Source organism: Tursiops truncatus, chromosome 1, assembly GCF_011762595.2.
Source record: "Tursiops truncatus isolate mTurTru1 chromosome 1, mTurTru1.mat.Y, whole genome shotgun sequence".
Classification (NCBI taxonomy): Eukaryota; Metazoa; Chordata; class Mammalia; order Artiodactyla; family Delphinidae; genus Tursiops; species Tursiops truncatus.
In genome coordinates, this window is record NC_047034.1 from 2953872 (window position 1) to 2977884 (window position 24013).

Consider the following 24013-nt stretch of genomic DNA (forward strand, 5'->3'; position numbering starts at 1 on the left):
AAAATAACAGCAGGTGAAAAATATACAGAAGTGATTCAATGTATATGAAATTGATATACCTGAGAAAGAAAACAAAAGTACTGAGACAGAAGACATATTTAAAGAGAACTAAAAGCAAACGTTGAAAAATGGACGTAGATACAAGTCTAATACATTGATTAGATGCCAAAGAGGAAGGAAAAGAAAGAGAGAGAGGGTGACAGAGCTCAAAGCTGTAATGACTTCTAAGGATGAATCGGAATATGTTTCACCAGTATGATTCTTGTTGGAGTCCATTCTAATAATGGTTACTGAATACTGCAGATAGTAAAGGGGGTCACTGAATCAGTTTAGGTGGAGCAGTTTGAAAATGCCAACCATGTGGTAGGGCTGCCTGAGGAAAACCACTCCCACCTTCCCCGGGAGAAATGCTGTCCCCAGGAGTTGTTCCTGCAGAAAGCTCCAGGGCCTCTGTCACGTGCAGAAAGAGAAACAAGCCCTGCATCCCTGTGAAGACTGATTAGCAGGGACTCCTGGTAGACTCAGAGGCAGTGAAATACAAGGGAGAGCAAAGATTTTTGCCTGAGAGCCCCGAAAATATGAAGTTATCGAAACAAAACCAATAATAAACATAAGCAAAACAAACTTAATTTCTCCCCTTCTCCTAGAACCCTCTTCAAATCTTAAAAAGAAAAAAAAAAGAGTCTAGCAAAACTCAGATTCATCCAAACTAATTTTACTCCAAAGAGATGGAAATATAAGTTCAATTAAGCAAGTGGTCCTTATGATTTTTGTGCTATGGGTCGCTGGAAAAAAAAATCACTAAATTTGAGCAATAAAAGCAAAGTTCCAACTTTTAAAACTAAATTCCCAGGAAAGTCGGCACCGCGTTCTTACCGGAGTATTTACTGAATGAATGTGGCTGGTTAATATGTTCACGACTAAGGAGGAATTCAATATAGAAAAATGTCTCTGGAGACTTTAATTGAAACGAGGTAGAGTTAGGTCCCAGTCCCCAGGATGACGGAGGAGGGATATCCATCAGCCTAAGGTTTCCAGAAAGTGTTCCCAAATGAGAAAACGCCTAATGAACCAAGTTCTTTAGGACAGAGTAATGTGATGTCGGGTGGGAGAAAGACTATTTCAAATGAAAAAAAAAAATAGCAAGGAATGGTGACATAAATAGCCCAGCATTTTTGAAAAACCACAAGTTATTTGGTCTGATGATACCCAAAGGATGAGTAAGACTTAGCTGGGGAAAACGTGGAGGGAAGAGTATTTTAGGCAGAGAAAACAGTGTGTGGGAAGACCCTGGGGAAAGGAGGAACCAGAGGCACATTTGCAGACCTGAAGGGAAGCATTGTGGCTGGAGTATCCCGAGGAGCTGGAGAGGGAACGCAGGTCAGATTGGGTGGCTGGGAGGGGCTGTATCATGCAGTGACTTGTGGGCAAGTTAAAGACTGTATTTTGTCCTTAGTTCACAGAGAAGCTATTAAGGGTTTTACAGAGGGATGATATTTTTAAATGATCACATTGGGCACCATGTGGAGGACAGATTAGGAAGAGAGAAGCACGACCACAGAGAAAACAAAAGCGAGACTTTATTTGCCCAGGCAAGATATGACAGTGATTTGGGCTAGGTTTGTGGTCTTGGCGTTGAAGACAGACAGATATATGATAGGAATGACAAAATGTAAGAGGATTTGGGTGGCAAGGATCAATTTATTTTACAGCTATAGGGAAATAACGGAATTTTAAGGTTTTAAGCTGGGATGTGACTTGATCTGACTGTTCTATGAGAACCATGTAGAAGACCAAAAGAGCAAAGGCAGTCTGGAGTTTTTAAAAATAAGTCAATGAGAAAGAGAAAGAGGGGATAGGATGACAGAAAATATATCAAGAAGATAGAATATTCAGCTCTCGGTGAGTGACGAGTAGGAACAACGGAGGGTGGAATGTCAGATGAGCAGATCTCTGGCTGAGGTACTAGACGGAGGGTTGTGACTTTAGCTGATGTAGAAACTGCAGGAGGAGACAGGAGATTTGGGGAATAAATACTATATGAATTTCCAGATGTGCTCAGTTTGTAGTGGTACCTGGGGGACATCCCAGAGCATGTAGAGATGGTTCTGGGGCTTGGGAGGAAGGTCTGGATGAGTCAGAGAGTCAGTCAGCAAGGTGTAGGTGGTATTTGAAGCCACAGGTTTGGATGATTGTTCTAGAAGCATATTTCAAAACAGGATTCTAAACCTCTTTTGTTGTTGTTGTTTTGCCCAATATGCTGGAAGCTTAAGGCATATGCCCCTCATCAGCAGCTCTTCCCTCCTGCCATGGTTTTGAGTGTGGCCGCAAGATCACCCCAGGGAATGTGAGGGGGGCAGCAACACCACCAAAACTAAATAGACACATTTTTCATAGTCTCCATCTCACCCCCAAGTTATTGAGCCACTAATGTCGATACATAAATGCAGGCATCCCTGAACAACACCAAAACTGCCTGAAATAGTAGCCTCACACAGTGGGCTCTCAGAAAATCGTGTGCTGAAAACAGACCAGAACCACAGAAAATGCCAAGAGAGGTTAAGATAGAAAATGGTTGAAGGGGAAGAAGGAAAACTAGGAAAGATGATACAAAGAAACCAAAAGAAGAGATAAAAACAAGATAAAAACTGTCAAAAATATGTGGGTGAGTTTCACACTTTTTTTTTTAGTGGGGTATAAGTTTTTTTCTGTTAGAGTATAGTTGGTTTATACCTTTGTGTTAGTTTCAGGTGTACAGCAAAATGATATTGAGTTATACAAGTGTGTATATATATATAATATATATTCTTTTTCAGATTCTTTTCCCTTATAGGTTATTACAAAATATTGAGTAGAGTTCCCTGTGCTATATGGTAGGTCCTTGTTGGTTATCCATTTTATATATGCTAGTGTGTATATGTTAATCCCAAATTCCCAGTTTATCCCTACTCCCTTTCCTCCTTGGTAACCATAAGTTTGTTTTCTCTGTCAGTGAGTCTATTTGTTTTTTTTGTTTTTCTGCGGTACGCGGGCCTCTCACTGCTGTGGCCTCTCCCATTGCGGAGCACAGGCTCCAGATGTGCAGGCTCAGCGGCCATGGCTCACGGGCCCAGCCGCTCCGCGGCATGTGGGATCTTCCCGGACCGGGGCACGAACCCGTGTCCCCTTCATCGGCAGGCAGACTCTCAACCACTGCGCCACCAGGGAAGCCCTATTTCTGTTTTGTAAATAAGTTGATTTCTGTCATTTTTAGATTCCACATATAAGTGATATCATATGGTATTTGTCTTTCTCTGTCTGGCTTATTTCACTTAGTATGATAATCTCTAGGTCCATCCATGTTGCCGTAAATGACATTATTTCATTCTTTTTAATGGCTGAGTAATATTCCATTGTCTATATGTACCACATCTTGTTTATCCATTCCTCTGTTGATAGACATTTAGGTTGCTTCCACGTCTTGGCTACTGTAAATAGTGCTTCAGTGAACTTCAGTGCTTCAGTGAACATAGGGGTGCATGTATATTTTCGAATTATGGCTTTCTGTGGATATATGCCCAGGAGTGGGGTTGCTGGATCACTCTATTTTTAGCTTTTTAAGGAACTCTATACTGTTCTCCATAGTGGTTGTACCAATTTACATTCCGCCCAAGAGTGTAGGAGGGTTCCCTTCTCTCCACACCCTCTCTGGCATTTATTGTTTGTACACTTCTTAATGATGGCCATTCTGACCGGTGTGAGGTTGTACCTCATTGTAGTTTTGATTTGCATTTCTCTAATAATTAGCGACGCTGAGCATGTTTTCATGTGCCTGTTGGCCATCTGTATGCCTCCTTTGAAGAAATGTGTATTTAGATCTTCTGCCCATACTCTATTTTAACTAATTATTATTTTTATTGAAGTATAGTTGATTTATAATGTTGCATTAGTTTCAGGTGTACAGCAAAGTGATTCAGTTATATATATTCTTTTTCAGAATGCTTTTGCATTATAGGTTATTACAAGACATTGAATACAGTTCCCTGTGCTATACAGTAGGTCCTTGTTGTTTATCTATTTTGTATATAGTAGTGTGTATCTGTTAATCCCAACCTCCTAATTTATCCCTCCCCCCGCAACTTTCCCCTTTGGTAACCATAAGTTTGTTTTCTATAATATGTCTGCAAGTCTATTTCCGTTTTATCACACTCTGTTTTAGTTGTCTCTCTCCCCTAATTTAAATAGATCTCAGGCTTTTGTCCACCAAAACTAATAATAAGCACTCGGGCAATCATCTCTGAGCTGTATCATAAATGAGGCAAATTTAGGATGAACCATGTTTCCCAGTAAGATAGCCTTCCTTGAACACCACCCCTTTACCCATCACTCAAAACAAATGTCAGAAAGCCAGGGAATGAGAATGATTTCACTCCAGGGATAACTTATTGGTAATAGTAAACCACTACCAAACATTTTTTAAAATGAAGTATTAGTAACAAATTGTGTAAGACAAACCCCACAAACAATCACGATATTACAATACACAAGTGTGGGGAGATGCTGAGACTGGGGATCGCTTAACTGGGCTGGGAGCTCGTTTGAACTTTTGTCTTCTGAGCACCTGGCATATGGCGGGCACTCAATAAATGTCCAACAAAGCAGAGCACATTGAATTTCCAAACTGAGGAACCGGAGTTTTCTTTACCTTCCGCTTTCAGGAATGCTTCTGATCTGGTATGTCTTCCCTCTGGCTGGCCACCACCTACTCGCTCTCAACACCTTTGCTTAGGCATCACCACCAAAAGCCTTCCTCCAGCCTCCGACCCCTCTCTTTCCCCCTGGATTGCCCCCTCCCCCACCATCATCTCGGGGCTGAGTTAGATGCCCCTTGTGCAAACTGCTAAGTGGTAGAGGTTCTCAAGGGAGAGCCATTTCACATCCCTCCTTTGTGACGTCTAGCGATGTCTGGAGACATTTTTGGCTGTCAAAATTTGGTAGGGAGGCAGTGCCCCTGGCATCTGTTGTGCAGAGGCCAGGGATGCTGCTAAACGTCTACAATGCACAGGACACGCCCCAGCAACTGAAAATTATCCAACTTAAAATGCCAGTAATACTACGGCAGAGAAGCCCTATGCTAAGCATTCTTTGTGTGTATCTGTCCTTATACTTACCATGTTGTATTATAGTTCTTTGTTTGTATCTATACTTTATACCCTTTAGAGAAAGAAACTTTTATCCACTTTATTCAAATTATCTGGCACCACAGATCACAATGTTGCACTTACAAACCAAGGGTCATGAATTAATTTGTTGCTGGAACCTTTTGTTTATTTCTCGTGTCTGGCCTCAAACCTAAAACGTGAATGACTGAATATATGCTAGTTAATTCTTGACTACTTCGAATTCATCTCTCATCTTCCAGCCCATTCACATGATTTGGAGAAATTTACCAGCTTGTTATCTTAGTATTTCAAATTAGAATCTGTTGTTGTGTGCGATGTGGAGTTTTTATTCCTTACAATTATGCATACAATGTTAAAACTGAAGTTTTTCCAAGCATTAATCCTTGGGATACCATACCACTCACATTTCTCCATGATATAAAGTATCTCCTTCTTTTCTCCACTGGCTTCCATCTTTGCTAAGGCTCCCTAGGCATGGCAAAATAGGCTGCAGGACTTATGGTAATTCTATTGCCCAACGGTTCTCACTGGAGACAGATTTTTGAAAGCCTCAAATCCATTTCCAACTAGGACCCCTTGTTCTCCCTTATCTGCATTTTATTTACCTACTCCACGAACTGACAGAGGTTAGTTTGGTGTAATTTCCTTTTACAGAGAGCCGCTGATGCCTATTCCTCTGTTAGTTTTGTGTTTAAATGTTCAGTGGATTTGTTTTCTGTTCCTTTTTCAGCTGGTAACTTGTGAGGCCCCCTCAAGGGATAACATTAGCTCCTCTGAACAATCTGGACAAGAGATATCAACCCACCAGGCAGGAGATGCTGGCAGTGGGGCTCCTGGGAGATGAGCATGTGTCTGATTTCCCACGGAGCTCATCTAACGCTGCACCCCAAGGTATACATATTCCCCTCAACTCGGTGTCTCTACTGTTAAGGTTATATTTACTACTACCCTGTCTTTAAGAAAAGGGAGAACGCAGCACAGTAGCACAAACAAGGACTTTGGAGTCCAAAAGACCTGCCTTTGAGACTCAGCATTGTTATTTGTTTGGTTCTGTGACCAGCAACATTCTTAACCCCATTTTCCTTATCTGTAAGCAGGAGGTAATATCTACTTCAGATGCGTAAGGAATTAACACGTGCAAATATTTAGCAAGGGATCTGACTTATACCAGGTATTCAATAAATTAGAGCCCCTCCTTTTCCCAATAACTTAGTTATAGATTATCACATAACAGTGAATTAGAGAGTTCAAGTATAAGAGCTACTCCGAAACCCTTTTTCTAATGACAGAGCAATGAGTGCATTGAATCACAGCAACAAATTTGATCTTCTGCATGAAAGACACAAAATGTAGTGAAAGCCACAGTGTGGCTTTTCTTCGGGGACTTCCTCTGTGGTCATGGAGCTCCGTGGACTCCTCTGATAAAGTATCCCCAGGCAGCTAGCTCTCTGTTGGATGGGCAACACACTAGGCTTCTATTATTCTCGATTTTCATGTGGTTGCCTCTTTTCTCTCAATCTCAAGGACCATAGATTCCAGCTGGTTAATACATTGCATACTGTGCAGTAGATGCTATTTTAAATTAAGGCACTATATGAGAACATGCAAGAAGCATATAAAACCCATTTGACTTTTTTGACATTTCCATACTTTTCTGCATAAATACTTAGAGGACACCTTTCAAATCTCCCCAGTGGTCCGTCACAGCTAATCTCAAGGGAAATACAAAACACAGCAGCCGAGTCCCGAGAAATACGATAAAAGCAAGTGACTCAAAACCTCAGGTGGCCCCATCCTGCATGTTTTCTTTTCCACAGGATTTTGTGCCTGGGTGATCACTTTTCCTTCAGTAAGGAGTAAATTGTATCTTAGCTGCTGCCCTTGCATATTCGGGACGCCACAGATCTTTGATTGCCGAGACATTGCATGTTGCATACAGAGCTGGCTTTAATGACGTGTTCACGGGAAATTAATCTGCCTCGTCAGGGAATTGACACTCATCTCAGCTGCTCTGGAGACGGGAGTTGCTGATTTGTTTGCCAAGTGGATGGCTTCTCTGAGATCAGCATTCAAATGCTGCATTGTTAGTAATAATAATATGCTAAAGCTCTTCTAACACTCAAATATGTTTCTCCTAAAGCCTGACAAATGCTTTCAATCTTCGATGGTCTGTATTTTAAGTAGGATCTTAGCTCTGGGAACTTAAAAACTTTGTTTTCATGATGGCAACTTAGACCTGTCTTCTCAGTTGATCTCATACCATTTTTACATAAATTAAATGCCTAAAACTCATTTAAGAGGAAAACATTCGGAGGCCCTTTGCATTCCTGTATCCACTCTTGTGAGTTTCTCTGTCAAAAAACATTGACTGTTTCTCAAATATCACTAAGAACATGTAGATTTAAAAAGATAATGAATGAGCCAAGTTGAGGAAATCCCTACTATCCTTTGTGCTCAATTCCCAAAGTAAGAGACGATTGTATGTTTGGATTTGTAACAAACAGACACGACTTGTAAACGTTTAGACATTTGCTTATGGCAGTATGTGTGTGTGAAAACAAATGTGGCAAGTCCAATTCTTAGCCCACAACTCAAAGGCATACGAAGTAGAACTTCCTTTCCTTCTCTGTCACTGAATTCACTTTCTATTTTTAACCTCAGTTGTCCTCAGTTTTCATTTTGGTTCTAGTTCTTTAAGAGGAGATCAAAGGTTGAGGGTGGGGGAGGTCTGATCTGTTCACTGGTTTTAAAATTGCTTATCCACTGTATTATGTATCCACTGTCACATCCTCATGCCCTCTGGTCCTTCATCCAGGACTCGTATTGTCCCTTTTAAGGCTGTAAGGCTGACTTGCATTGTCCCTCATTCCTAACCTCAAGGCCTGGTGGGCTTTTGCCCTTGCCATTTTGGTGCCTCTCCTTAGTGCATAAGCATCATTTTCTTGCTCCTAGATAACACTAGCCATGGGAATTCTGTGGAATTAACACCCTATTAACTTGTAGGTCACCCTTGAGCATGTGTATGACTGCCCTTGCTCTGTCTTTTGTAGCAGGCTGTAGGGGCATAGTTTCTGCTCCTGTTGGCTCTGCAAAACTACCTAGGATTCTGCATTTCTGCAATGGGTGTTGGACTCGCACCAAATGGAGAGAGCAGTTTCTCACAAATCCAGCAGTTTACTCTCTCCTGGCTTCCTTCTAACGAGCTTCCCACACCAATCTGGGAGAAGCAAAATTTGTCTCTAGACAGGGAACCCTCCTCTGAGTTTTTCAGAGGTGTTTTGAATCTGTTGTTTGGGCCACACCTCCCCTGGAGGCTTTTGCTTTCGGCAATAAAAAGGTAGAGATGGCTCTTTTTCCCTCCACTTGTATTATATTAAATCTCTTCCCTAAGGCATTGAGAGCTTAATGGCCTGAGTACTCAAATTGGAGAAAGGTTAAGTAGTAAAAGGAAACACAGGTATAAAACCTTGGTTCATATTTCCGAATATTGTCACACTTCACTAAATATTACTGTTTTAACTATGTGTCATGCTAAGTATTAAAATTTTAAGAGAGCTTTATATTTTATAGAACACCTTATTTTTAGCATATATATGATCCAGCAATCCCACTCCTGGGTATATATCCAAAAACAAAAACACTAATTCAAAAACATACATGCACCCCAATGTTCATAGCAGCATTGTTTACAATAGCCAAAATATGGAAGCAACCCAAGTGTCCATTAACAGATGAATGGATAAGGGAGATGTGGTGCACACACACACACACACACACACACGTGCACACACAATGGAATATTAGTCATAGCTAGTGGGAAGCAGCTGTATTGCATGGGGAGATCAGCTGGTGCTTTGTGACCACCTAGAGGGGTGGGATGGGGGGGTGGGAGGGAGATGCAAGAGGGAGCGGATATGGGGAAATATGTTTATGTAAAGCTGATTCACTTTGTTATACGGCAGAAGAAATTTTGACCTTTGCAACAACGTTGATGGACCCAGAGAGTATTATGCTTAGTGAAATAAGTCAGAGGAAGACAAATATTGTTTCATCACTTACATATGGAAACTAAAAAATAAAACAAACAAATGTATATAACAAAATGATACATAAAGAAAACAAATTAGTTGATACCAGGGAGGAGAGGGAAGAGGGGATGGGCAAATAGGGGTAAGAAATTAAGAGATACAAGCTACTGTGTACAAAATAAACAACAAGACTATATTGTACAGCACAGGGAAATACAGTCATTATTTTGTAATAACTTTAAATGGAGTATAATCTATAAAAATATTGAATCACTATGCTGTATAGCTGAAACTAATATAATGTTGTAAATCAACTACACTTCAATTAAAAATAAAAAAATGCAAAGCATAGAGTGAGGTACCCTAAGGAAGCACAGACATCTAAAAAAAGTCAGTATTTAGATACCTATAGGTAAAGGGAATCCTAAATATATATGTCTCTTAGGTCTTTATTCCAAATGACCTTGAAATTTTCTGACTCTGAAAATCAATTTTCCCAAATTAGGTCTCTTGAAAACGAGTCTCTGCAAATAACAAGCAGAAAGATGAAGAAGGAATAAAAGGATAGAAATCGGCCAAAGACCAAATTATATTTGGCTGCTTAGATTCCAGCACTGATTTTACTTTATTTTTCCAACTATGGTAAATATCATGAGACCCTATCAACCCTTACAAGCACGTAGAATGCCTTTTTATATCCTGTTTTCTCTGATTTTATATCCTATAACCATCTTCATCAACTGCCCTTTGCCAAATGTTTGTTCCTCTTAGGATCCTTCCTTCCTCAGGCTAAGTTAGTTATCTCTTTCCTTAGGCTTTCCAAGTACCTTGTCTCACTGTGAGAATGAATCACAAGTTGCATTTATTTCAATAGATGTCAATTTTCTCTACTATAGACTGTTTATAAATTTTTTGTATCACTGATGCCCAGCATAGCATTTGGATGTTCATTAAATGTTAAGTGTGGCGGAAAAGGCAGGTAAAGCGTAAACTGTGTCCTGGTAGAGCTGGGCCTTAAAGTTCATTCATTCATTCAATTAGTGAATCAGTCATCCAAAAATACTTCTTGAGCACCTACTATACGCTAAGCACTGCCTAGGCATTAGCTGTAGTACAGTGAACAGAAGAGAAAAATTCCCCATTCAGCTTACTTTCTAATAGAGGATGAAGACAATAAAAAAAATAAATAGAGAAAATATTAGGTTGTGATCAGTGATCTGAAGGAAATAAAGCAAAGTAGAGAAAGAGAGGGACCCTAGATTGGGAGGATATCGTCTTTTACAGAGAGCAGTTCCAAAAGGTCTGACCACCTCAAATAAGGTTATATTTGGGCAAAGATCTAAAAGGATGTGTGAAACAGATGATGCAGATATTAGGGCTGGAGGAGAGGAGGGACCACTCCATGCAGAGGAAACAATAAATGCAACGGTTCTGAGGCAAAATGGTTCCCACTGTGTTTAAGCAACAGTACTGAGGCAGTGTAGGCAAAGAAGGGGGATGGCAGCTAACTAGGTCTGAAAAGTCTTTTATGCAGGTATTTTTAGTCTATGACAAAGGTTTTGGATTTTATTCTAAGTGTCATGGAATTTCATTAGAAGGTTTTGGAACGTAAGATTGATATGATATTAAATCATGATTCACATGACTTTAGTGTTTAAAGTATCACTCTGAACACTGTGTAGAAAAGCCTGTATGGGAGCAGCGGTGACCGCGGGACCACTGGCCAGGAGGCTACTGCGACAGTGCAGGAGAGAGCTGCTGAGGGCTTAGACCCAGGCTGTGAGAAGTGGGCTGATTCTGGATTCATCTAGAAGACAGAGAACAAAGGATTTCCTAATGGAATGGAATGGATGGTGAGATGCACATCTGAATTAAAGACTCCTTTGGGATTTGGGGCTTGACAAACTTGGTAAGTGGCCCTGCTCCATCCTGTGTAGAGAACAGTGAGGGAAGAGCTGGTTTGGGGGTGTAAGGAAGGGAGCAGATGAATCAAGAGCTCTGCTCTAGACATTGTTGGGGAGGAAAAGCTTTCCTTGACCCTCTAAGCGTCTGGGTTGGGTCGGAAAATTAAACTGACAAAGACAGATTCACAGGAGAAAAGCATGTACATTGTATTAAATCTTTATGTATATGGGAGTTTTCACAAGACAATGAAGACCTGAAGAAGTGACCACAGCAGGAAGTTTTTATCCCTTCCAAACAAACAATCCATTTGTGAAGAATTGACAAGACTAAGGATTTGGTTGAGGGGTAGTAAGTGGTGAAGTGGTAGCTAGGAAGATGAAGGTTAGTTTAACAAGGTTTGCTAATCTTGTGAAAGCAAGATTTTTCAGCCCGCGATTCCCTGTCTCTGATGATAAGAATGTGTTCCCTCTTCCAGATACAGGGACGGTATCTTTCACGTAGGAGTTTCATGACCTGTTTCAGAGAAGAGGAGAGGGGGGAACAGGTCAGAGTGCCCTTCCTGCTTCTGCCTTTTAGAAAATTCCTGCGGTTTAAGGTATTTAATATGTCAAGATGCCCTATTTGGGGTAGCATGTCCTGAGCCCCATCAACATGTTTACTGTGAGGTGTCTATTTGACATACAGGTGGAAGTGTGGAGTAGGTGGTAAAAATGAGAGTCAGCAGTGTAGGGGAGAATGTGACACTGGGGATGTGAATCTGGAAGTCAAGAAAATGGGTGAGATGAGAGAGAGAGAGAGAGAGAGAGAGAGAGAGAGAGAGAGAGAGAGAGAGAGAGAGAGGGAGGGAGTGGGCAGAGAGGGAGGGAGGGGGAGGGAGAGAGGGAGGGAAAGGGAGAGAAAGAGAGAAAGGGAGAGAGAGAGAGAAAGGGAGAGAGAGAGAGAAAGGGAGAGAGAGAGAGAAAGGGAGAGAGAGAGAAAGGGAGAGAGAGAAAGGGATCCGAGGATTGAGGCCTGGGCACTTCAAAGTTTAGTCAAAATAAGTCGAAGAGAAGAGGATGGAGAAAAAGAAAAAGTGTTGCTCCTCTATCTCTGAAGTCCAGGTAGCCAGAGTATGTCAGAGTTTGTAGATGGCGGTCAGCTGTGTCACACGAGGCTGAAAGGCAGGATAGGATAAGGACTGAGAATTATGGATTGACTTTGGCAATAACGTGGCCATTGAAGACACTAACAGTCAGTTTCAACAGAGTAGTGGGGACTAAAGTCATTGGAGTGTGTTCAGGAGAATTGAAGGAGCAGTGGAAACAGTAAGTATGCACAGTTCTTTATAAGAGATTTACTATAAAAGGAGTAGATATAAATAAGGTGCCGCTAGACATAGATTTGGGTCAAGCGAAAGATTATTATATTTTTAAGTTTTAATCTTGAAATGACAGTTGATGCCTAAGATGCTGCAAAAGTATTACAGAGATCCCGTGTTCCCTTCACCCAGCCTCACGGTAATATTAAAAGGTTTAAAATGAGATGTATCACATTTTTGTGTTCTTGTGAGAATTATCCAGTGTATCGGGGAAAATGGATGATATAGGATAAATGGAGGTAATTGTATCTGTGAAGCCCTTTAGTAGGTGAAGGGATAAGATCTAGTACACAAGTGGAAAAGTTGGACTCAATTATGGTAAATATCATGAGACCCTATCAACCTTACAAGCACGTAGAATGCCTTTTTATATCCCGTTTTCTCTGATTTTATATTCTATAACCATCTTCATCAACTGCCCTTTGCCAAATGTTTGTTCCTCTTAGGATCCTTCCTTCCTCAGGCTAAGTTAGTTATCTCTTTCCTTAGGCTTTCCAAGTGCCTTGTCTCACTGTTAGAATGAATCACAAGTTGCATTTATTTCAATAGATGTCAGTTTTCTCTTTTTCTCTACTATAGACTGTTTATAAATTTTTACTGTTTTTTTTACTTTTGTATCACTGATGCCCAGCATAGCATTTGGATGTTCATTAAATGTTAAGTGTGGGGGAAAAGGCAGGTAAAGAGTAAACTGTGTACATATTTATTACATATTTATTGGTGGGAACGTGTATGAATTTATCAGATTGCTTCTGTTTTCTCCTGAAATAAGAAGTGGAACATGTGAAGATATGATGAGGTGTTGCTGGGTTGGAGATAAAGGGAAAGAGTCACCTAGAAGAGGGCCAATCTCTGGACTAAGAAAATGCAGTAGGATCACGATTAACCCTAAGGCCTCTATAGGGTTTGTGGTCATCATATGAAAGTGAGACTAATCAGTCTCATAGTTTGTTTTTCTTCAGTTATATTCAGTTGTTCGGCTGAAGGTGAAGAACAAACAGAGAGTTGAATTTTAGCCAGGGTTGGCGTTTCAACCAGAAAGTAGGACAAAGAGAGACAGGGGTAAGATAATCAGAGATGTGCTTTAAGGAGTGATTTCTTTGATGGATCACGGAATCTAAACTGAGTAAGGAAGGAAGAGAGGATATAAGGTAAAGAATGGTCAATGGCCTGGAAATCCCAGCAGAGTCAAACGTGTTTGGAGTTTAGATACTGGAGTGAATGTGCTTGAAGCGCAGGCAGTAGAAGTCAGAGAGGGGAATGCCTGGAGATTGTGGAACCAGTGCAGATGTTGGATAATAAGCACGGAAGGAAAAGTCTGAGGTGAAGAGTCACCAAGGTTATGATAGTGGTAGTTTTGGAGAGAGCAGCCATAAATCAGATCGTAAAAGATTTGAGGAGAGTGGGGGAGGGACCCAGACATCTCTGCATGACAAGCCAGAACCAGCAGCATACGATGCTTTTGTTTTTCTTTTTCTTTTTTTAGAAAAAAACAAACACCCCAGCACCCCCTCTGGACAGACACTGCCATGCAGAAGGTCAACTTGGAAGTGAATGGTTCCTTTGAACCCCTTAGAAACAGGAACCTCACTCAACAGGATGCATCCCTGAGCCAGGGCTTCTGGCTTAGCAAGAAGAGGTCCGGTGTTCCCGTCAGATTGGAAGTTACTGTGCAGGCACTCCTGTGCCCCTGCACAATCTGGCTGGAGTAGGTGACGAAAACTCAAAGTCTCTGGGCATTTTGCGGAAAAAGGAAGAAGCAACCTTCCAGAAGCAGCGACTAAGAATAAGAACACTAACTCCCTTCCCCCAACTCAACTGTATGTGAGTGTGAAAGGAAAGGAATCATTTTCTGTGGAATCAGTATCCTCAGGGAGTATCCACGCTCTAGTAGAAGAAGGTAAAGATACTTTCACAGACCCATCGTGATGAGCATATAGGGATTTTACCCGTGAAAAGTAATGTGTCTCATAGGCACAATGGAGGGGTCTGAGGATAAGACTGAATCTTGGGCTTCTTGTGAAGATTAAAATAATTTTGGATGAAGAGAATAATAGGGTTAATCCTGATTGCATCTTGAGATGAGATGAATAATCAATTCTAATTATTACCTCCTTTCATCAAGAATTCTGGGACTTCCTTGGTGGTGCAGTGGTTAAGAATCCACCTGCCAATGCAGAGGACACGGGTTTGAGCCCTGGTCTGGGAAGATCCCACATGCCACGGAGCAACTAAGCCTGTGTGCCACAAATACTGAGCCTGCGCTCTAGAACCTGTGAGCCACAACTACTGAGCCCACGTGCTGCAACTACTGAAGCCCGCGTGCCGAGAGCCTGTGCTCTGCAACAAGAGAAGCTACTGCAAAGAGAAGCCCGCGCACCGCAACGAAGAGTAGCCCCCGCTCGTTGCAACTAGAGAAAGCCTGCATGCAGCAACAAAGACCCAATGCAGCCAAAAATAAATAAATAAATTTAAAAGAAAAAGAATTCTGTGGCATTCTTGATGAAGTGGAAATGCTGGTGGAGTGAAAATGTGATTGACCCAAACGGGCTACCTTTGCCCACTTTTGCCTGATTTGGCTGAGTTTAGTGTGGAAGCTACAAGAGGGACTTACACAGAGAATTAAGGGTACACCAGAATATGAATCACTACTACCCTTAAAAAAAATCTCATTTATTCTGAATAAATTGATATAGAATTTGTCATATTTTGATCTGAGCTGAACGAGAGCTTACTATTTTATGCTATTTGAAGATAAGGTTTCCTCAGCAAATTATTAATACAAACGATATTGCAGATGTTTAACTTACTTAGAAGTACTCTTTCCATGACATTTGCACATAAATGTGTGAAACTGATACTGTTAATTACAAATGAGTCATTTAATGTGTTATAAATATATATATGAGTGCATTTTCACACAGTAAAACCCTATTTATGATAAATACTCCCCCAAAGTGTGCCTCTGTAAATATAAAAATGCATGCTTATTCTAGCTGGAAGTGTTTTCAATTTTGTCTCAACAACAGAAATCTTAATTTTCTGCCCAGTTTTACAATCGTAGATAGCTAGTAGCATCTAGTCTTGCTTCCTTACTTAATTCTAATGAACCCCTAAATCTTTAATTTAGTAATGGCCTATTAACCTATAAGTTACCTCCAGACCTCTTCAAAGAAGTACGCAGCTTGGAGTAGTATCAAAAAACTCTACAATGGAAATTAGCCCTGATTCTGCTATTAACTAACTATCAAACCTCCACGAAATCACTTTACTTCATAAAACATCAGTTACTTACAGAGATTGAACCAGACGAGCTTTTGAAGTTCCTGTCAACTCTGAAGTCCATGACCATTATTAAGTCTTAAATTAACAATGACCCAACTTTTCAAATGTGGCGTGTAGAGAAAAACTCCCTAAATTTAATAATTGAAATTCATAAGCATCTATTTATTTATTTAACGTCATGTCAATAATGCTTACTAAAAAGTGGATGATACAGAAAGACCATACCATATTCTATATCAAACAGAACTTTTAAAATAACATTTTTCTAGAGATTGTCATACTAAGTGAAGTAAGTTAGAGAAAGACAAATATCATAGGGTATCACTTATATGTGGAATCTAAAATAATGAGACAAATGAACTTATTTACAAAACAGAAATAGACTCACAGACATAGAAAACAAACTTAAGGCTACCAAAATGGAAAGGGGGGGAGGAATAAACTAGGAATTTGGGATTAACAGATACAAACTACCATGTATAAAACAGATAAACAACAAGGACCTACTGTATACCACAGGGAACTATATTCCACATCTTGTAATAACCTATAATGGAAAAGAATCTGAAAAATTATATATAACTGAATCACTTTGCTGTATACCTAAAAAACTGTAAATCAACTACATTTCCGTAAAAAAAAAAATCTTTCTAATTGAAAAATAAAGGCATATTGGCTATTGAAAAGTTGCAAAATAAAACTAAAGACAACAAAAATTTCACTACCAATCCCCACAATCATTATTTTTTATATACATGCTTCTTGTCTCCTTTCTATGAGTACATATTAATAAACTTATGCAAATGAACATACAGATTTATAAATTATTTTATTTCCCTCATAATAGTGTCATTAAAAGTATGTATTTCTAAAAGATAATTTTAACTTTCACCTCTAGTCATGATGGAGCAACTGTTACCAGATTTGCCTGATAGGAAATGATTGGAAAACTGGACTAAATATTCTAAAAAATTAATAAACAGAAACCTCAATTAAATAGTTGGGAGACCAGAAGGGGAAGCTCTCACACTCTGTGACAAGAGCAGAGCCTAACAGGAAGAAGAAAGACTCCTTACTTGCAAAAACTCAGCCAATGAAAATCCATGGACTACTTGTTTACTATAGCCCTCCCGACTTCCTTTTTCTCTCTACAAAATCAATCTCCTTAACCTTGTCATGTGGGGGCTTGCAAGTGGCTCACCATATTTGCAGATCCCAAATTGCAATTCTCTGCTGATCTCGAATAAAGCCATCTTTGCTGGAAAAATATCTGACAGTCTAATTGTTTCAGGTCAACAATATGAAACAATTGTTTACAGGCATTGAACAACAAGCAGCCCAAGTGTGTGATTACTAAGATGGGAGGAAAAACAAGCCCTAATATTACCCTGGCTTTCTGGCTGGAGGCACTTTCCAGTGCAATGCAAGGAAGCATGATCTAAGCAGAGCACGTTGCATATAGCAGAGTAATGAGTGTGTTGGGAGGCCAACATGGCTGGCATTTAAGGCAGAGCACCAGAAAGGAAAGCAGTACATAAAAAGGAAATTCCAAAATCACATGGAGGAAACTCTTGAGTCTGTGGCCAAATACTAAATAGAGGTTTTAAAAAGGTAAACCTAATAGGGCTAAACTATCTTTACAGACTACTATAGAACCTTCCTAATAGAGCTTAAAAATAAGCCTCAAAAAATTTGGGTGACCCACAATAAGTTACATGCCTACCAAACAAACAAAACCTATCTAGATCTTTAATAGCGAATAACATACAGATCTTCAACAATATAACATTCATAATGTCAGCCATCTAATCCAAAACTGCTAGACATGTGAGAAAAATCAGTCACTAGAAACAGACCCAAGTATAATGAAAGAATGTTTATATATTTCAAGGATTTAAAAGAAATTTAACATAATTAGGAGGAAAATGAAAGATTTAAAATAACCAAATGAAACTTTTAGAGCTGAAAAAAAAATAATCTGAAGTAAAAAATATTCTGGATGGGATTACTAGGAAATTAGACATTTCAAAAGAAAAGATCAGTTAACTTAAAGACTTTATGATAGAAATTATCCAAACTGAAGTGGGGTGGGGAAAAAACTGGAAAATATAACTAATAGAGTGTTGGTAGGCTCTGGAACAATATCAAGTGTTCTAATATATGTTGCTTCCCATATCAGGAATAAAAGATAGGACATCACTACAGATACTATGGACATGTAAAGATAAGAGATTTTATGACCAAATTTATGCCAATAAATTTGACAACTTAGATAAAATAAATGGATTTCTTGAAAGATACAAATTACCCAAACTGGAAGATTAAAAATTCTGACTAGCTTCATACCTAAGAGAAAAAATTGAATTCATAATATAAACCCTCTCAAAAATAACTTCTGGTCCAGGTTGGAATCACTGGTGAATTTATCAAACATTTAAGTAATAAATTATACAAATCTTTCTGCAACCCTTTCAGAGAGTAGAGGAGAAGGAAACATTTCTCAACCCTATATATCCCAGTATTAAAACCAGAGAAATATATTAAAAGAAAAGAAAATTAGAGGTCAACATCCTTCCTGAACACAGTTGCATAAATCCTTAATAAAATATTAGCAATACAATTTATGGTATCAAGACCAGATGGAATTTATCCCATTAATGCAATATTAACATTAAAAAAATAGGGCTTCCCTGGTGGCGCAGTGGTTGAGGGTCCACCTGCCAATGCAGAGGACGTGGGTTCGTGCCCCGGTCCGGGAAGATCCCACATGCCATGGAGCAGCTGGGCTCGTGAGCCATAGCCACTGAGCCTGCAGTCCGGAGCCTGTGCTCCGCAACGGGAGAGGCCACAACAGTGAGAGGCCCGCGTACCACCAAAAAAAAAAAAAAAATCATACATCAATAATTAATGTATTTTATCACCTTATCAGAATAAAGGCAAAATATAAATGAATAAATAAAAACAAACAAAAATTAATGTAATTCTTTACATTTAACAGAATGAACAGGAAACATAACCATCTCAACGGATATAGGGGCATTTGACAAAATTTAACATCCATTTAAGATAATATCTCTTGGTAAACTAGATAAAGAAATGAATTACATCAACCTCATAAGGAGTATCTATAAAAATCAAGAGACAACCCATATTTAAAGATGAAACTCTAATATTAAGAAAAATAAGAATGCTGTCCCTCACAACTGCTATTTAACATTGCACTGGATGCCCTTGAACAGTAAGACAAGAAAAAGAAAAAGCTTTCAGACTGGAAAGAAAGTAATACAACTCTCATTATTTATATATATAGCATGATCATGTATGTAGAAAATCTGCATAAGGGCTATTGTAACTAATTGTAACGAATAACTGAATTTTGCAAGGTCACAGCATATATGGTCAATAAACAAAAGCCAGTTTTTCTGTATCCTATCAACAAATAAAAAATTAAATGCATACAATAATTCCATGTACAATAGAGTCAAAAACATACAATTCTCAATGATAAATTAAGAAAGAAGTATAAGAACTCTACACTGAAAACTATAAAACACTGCTAAGAGGAGTTAAAGAAATCCTAAAGAAGTGGCAAGCTGTATCATGGTTAGATATTGGGAGATTATATTATTAAGGTACAGTTTCTCCAAATTAATCTTTAGATTCAATATAATTTCAGGGTTTTTTTGTTTTTTGTTTTTGTAGAATCAACTGGAAGGACCTCAAATAGCTTAAACAATTTTTAAAGAGAAAAGGAACATATTTGGAGGATTTACACTTCTAATTTTATGATTTATAATAAAGTTACAGTAATCAAAACAGTATGGTATTGGTGTAAGATAAAGTATAGCTCAATGGATCAGAGTAGAGAGTACCAAAATAAATTGATACTTATATTGATTTTAACAAAGTTACCAAGGTAATTTAATGGAGAAAAGAATAGGTCTTTTCAACAAATTAAGCTGGAACAACTACTAATTCACATGAGAAAAAATATTGGGCCCTTACCTCATGCCTTCACAAAACTAACTAGAATAGACCACAGACCTCAATGTGAAAGCTGAAACCATAAAACTTTTAAAAAGAAACATAGAATAAAATCTTTATAATTTTGGAGTAGGCACAGATTTCTTGGGACACAAAATGATTACTATAAAATAAAAAAAATGATAAATTGGTCATCATCACAATGAAAAACTTCTCCTTTTAGAAAGACACTGTTAAGACAAGGATAATACAAATCATAGACCAGAAGAAAACATTTATAGTAGATATAGCTCAAAAAGGACTTAAATTGAGACTATAGAGAGAACTCTTACAACTCAATAATAAGAAAACAAACAACCAAATTAATAAAATTTATCAAATGAGATACTACTACATATATAATGCTATTTAAAGAACTATCCTTTGTATGTAGAGTGACCAGACACAATTTCCCTGAGATCTTACAAGTTACTATTTGTTGCTGTTTTTTTAAATATCCTGGTTTTAATAAATAATATGGCAATCCTAATTATAACATTTTTAAAACTTTTTTAGAACATGATGGTCTATTGTTTCTCTTTAAAATAGTTCAGTATATACAGTATGTATAGATGTATAAGTTTTCTTTAATCTGTACCCTAGCTGAGGATCTGTATAAGTTGTTAGCATATAAAGTACCCTAATTCAGAATCGACACAACAAGGTGCATAGTTTGCTCTTGGCAATCAGGAATCCACAACACAGAGGAGTCTAGGGCAACTGTTTTAAATATGAATGACTGAATGAGAAGCCTTGTTAATTAAAGGATATTAGAAATAATTGGTCAACTGAGAAGTATTCAAGACATGTCATTGCCTGGGAAGATTGTGTAGGTATCTACATCTTTGCATGAAAAAAATATAAGAATAGCAAGTTCAGCAACCTAGTACCTTTAGAGAAAACTGGTTTTGGCTCCTTCCACCGAAGAGAGGATGAACAAGAAAAAGGTCCACTGGTCCTGCCAGAAGCATCATGTTGCTTCCGCCTTGGAGTAACCTTTGTTGCCAAGTGCTTATTGGAATTCTTGAAAAGCCAGAAAGCAGAGGGCTTTGCCCACCTCCTGGAACTGGCCTTATGATTGTTTGGGGGGCTGTTTACTAATAAATGTTTGCATTCATAGCAAGTTTATCCTTAGACTTTGGATTTATAACATCATAACAGGTGGTAAGGGTGTGGGCAAGGGGGCACATACTCCCTACTTGCTTCCAATTATCACAGGCTACCGACATTTATCAAAGGACCTGCAACTGTGAAAGGTCAAATTGGCATCGGGTTTTCAACATGAGATTTTTTCAAATTCTATCAAATTCTTGAAAAGGAATAGATATGTGTATATGTATAACTGAATCACTTTGCTATACACCTGAAACTAATACAACATTGTTAATCAACTATACTCCAATACAAACTAAAAATTTTTTTTAAAATCTAAAAAACCCAAGATTAAATTAAAAAAAAGAAATTGACAAAGGTAGATAGATGATTGTTTTTGGTTTTGTTTTTTCTGGTTTTATTTTATCTTATTCTACAGTTCAAAATAAAAGGTGGTAAAAATTTTGTCTGATTCATTTGTATTTTCTTTAGTTTATTCATAAATGGATAGATTTCATCCTTGTAGATTAGTAGAATAGAAACCAGTGGTCTAAAATGTTCATAAAACTACAAAGGAGGGGAACATAGTAAAATATCAGCAAGATCTGGTGAATGAAAGACTGTTGGTGAAGGTAAAGTTTCTGTGTCATGAATTAAATACTAGTCTTAAATTTTATAGACTGTGTGATTATATCATTGGATAAGATGATAAATTGAGGAAGAGAAACTGGGTTGGAAAGGGACAAGTATTCATTAATTAAATTGTAATATGTATACTCAACGCAATGGTGAGTTGTTCAACTGAAAAGTACAGAAGTACTAGAGCTTAAGTGAGTGTCAAGAATGTAATTTATTTGTTAAACAATTATTACTCAGACCTTGCCACATGTTAAAATAAGAAACTGGGTGTACATTGATGAAAAAAACAGAGGTAGTCCCCTCCTGCATAGAGGTTATAATTTGAGGTTAACAGTCTAGGATAAGAACTTGCTAATGATTACTTCAAGAATGTGTCAAATATTACAGAAAAGTCAAAGTAAAAATTAAGATCGAAAATGTACCAAATTTGGCAATAATGAAGTCATAAGTGAGTGCTGAGAAAGCAGTTTTTCAGAATGATGGGAACAGGAGCAAGATCACAGAAGGTTAAGGAAGGAGTAGAAAAGAGCACCCTAGTAGACGGCATCCTTAAAAAAAGGATTCTTACGAGGGAAATGTTGATTACTTGTTCTCTTAGGTTCATAAAGAATCAAAAGGAAAAATAAAAGTTGATTTTTAACTAAACCCAAGAAGGCTTCAAATGGTCATGAAAAAAATTAGCATAACAGTAGCATTTTCAAATGCCCGTAGTAAAATTTGTGAAATGTAGAAATTGTTGCCTTTAAGATTTTCACAGAGAGAATAGAAAATTGTCCTAAAACATTCTAAAAAATGTCCTCTAAGACCCCGGATCATATAACTCTCAAAGTGTCTTCGAAGCGATTTGATCTGAATATGGACAAGGAGAAGCTAAGGAAGGCCTGGCTTTGAGCCTAGAAACGGAGGATGATGGTCCATTCAGAGAAATGGGGGACGCAGAGGAGCAGCAGGTGAGCTGGAGATGAAAGGCAGAGTGGAGGTGCAGGTGGATGGACTATTCATACTGATTCTTAATGAGTAGAGCTTTCTTCCTTTGGTTATTTTCTAAGGTCACACAAATCTTTGCTAAATTTTTTCTCTAATATTTCTGAAGACAGAAAACCTATTCCTGATCTGTCATTTTCTAAACCCATCTATTCCTTTTTTGAAGCCTGTATGACACTGGCCCTTTTAAACACTTCTGGCAACTTCCACATTTATTCAGATACAAACAGCGGTCTTGCAATTCCATATCCAGGTTTTTTCCGTATCCTGGTGTATAATCTGCGTGGGCCTAGAGTCTTGAATTCATTTAAAACAACTGTCTCTTTTCATGTTCTTGCCTATTTTGAGCTTTAATTCCTCTCTTAATGATGTTCATTTCTTTAAAAAGATTGCAAGTTCAGACTAATTCAGTTTGGCCTTTGCCCCCTGTCATTTAGTTCAAGTTAGTAACATTGTTGTGTTTCATTTTAGACGCTATTTTCATTTGGCCACAGATTATCAGATAGGATTTTGAATGGCCTTGTTATGGGAGGGTTTACAGTAAAAGACTTTCTTTGAAAAGTGCAACTTCATGTCATTTAATCATTATTTTAACTAACAGACAGCAGTGGAGTGTTTTCATAGCCACCAGTTATCCAATAAATAAGCCAACCTATGGCCCTTGCTGGGTGGGAGGGATCCACGCTGATAGCATCGTCCCTGTTTTCTATAATTAAAAGAAGAAAGGCGTTTTATTATAAGAAAACACAAGACAGCTTTGAAACACCTAACTTCTAATGTTTCTAGAAATTCAATCCATTGAGATGCTTTTCTCCAAATTGAAGAAAAATAAAACTGCTCCCAGACTGAGGTTTTGGTGTGTCAAGTTTCAACCTACAGTAGATTTTTTATGGCAAATTTAGGAATCACTAGAACTGCTGACACAGCCTTTTTTATGGGCTGCTCCCTCCTGGCACTGGTAGGATTTTATCCAAGAGCTGGAGATGATGGGCCCAAGTTTCTTAGACTCAGAGGAAGCAGGATGAAAATCTGAGACAAAAAAGTGCCTTTTGTCAGTTAACACTTTCTCAATTTATTTGTTAGTAAATTTGTTAGTGAATACAGCATCCAAAAAAATCAATTCTCAATATTTAAGGGATTCTTGGGAACATATGTATAACTGATTCACTTTGTTATAAAGCAGAAACTAACACAACATTGTAAAGCAATTATACTCCAATAAAGATATAAAAAAATAAAAATAAATAAAAATATTAAAAAAATATTTAAGGGATTCTTAAGTTAGTTTTGGGGTTCAAAACAGGATTTTGTAGGTAATTATATTTTGAAAGCATGAATTGAAAAAGTAACTAAATAAATCCATCTTTGCCTCTTTTTTTAATTGGAATATAGTTGCTTTACAATATTTTGTTAGTTTTTGCTGTACAGCAAAGTGAATCAGCTATACGTATACATATGTTCCCTCTTTTTCTGGATTTCCTTCTCATTTAGGTCACCACAGAGCACTGAGTAGAGTTCCCTGTGCTATACATTAGGCT

At 38.2% G+C, this 24013-nt stretch overlaps 2 long non-coding RNA genes across 7 annotated transcripts in view; one reads left to right on the plus strand and one right to left on the minus strand.

The window, feature by feature from the left end:
- Positions 1–24013, minus strand: part of LOC117309746 (uncharacterized) — a 181405-nt gene that overhangs the window by 58939 nt on the left and 98453 nt on the right. The gene's annotated exons all lie outside the window — the stretch shown is intronic.
- On the plus strand, positions 1247–18605 carry LOC117309705 (uncharacterized). 5 transcript variants are annotated; one of them, XR_012329803.1, is made up of 6 exons: positions 1254–1380; positions 5893–6053; positions 9696–9832; positions 10873–11099; positions 11571–11690; positions 13939–18605. It is a non-coding gene; the product is annotated as an uncharacterized lncRNA (long non-coding RNA). The 5 variants fall into 5 exon arrangements; XR_004524047.2 differs by lacking the exon at positions 9696–9832 and adding an exon at positions 2451–2665 and having other exon boundaries at positions 1257–1380; positions 13939–18603; XR_004524041.2 differs by lacking the exon at positions 9696–9832 and having other exon boundaries at positions 1255–1380; positions 13939–18602.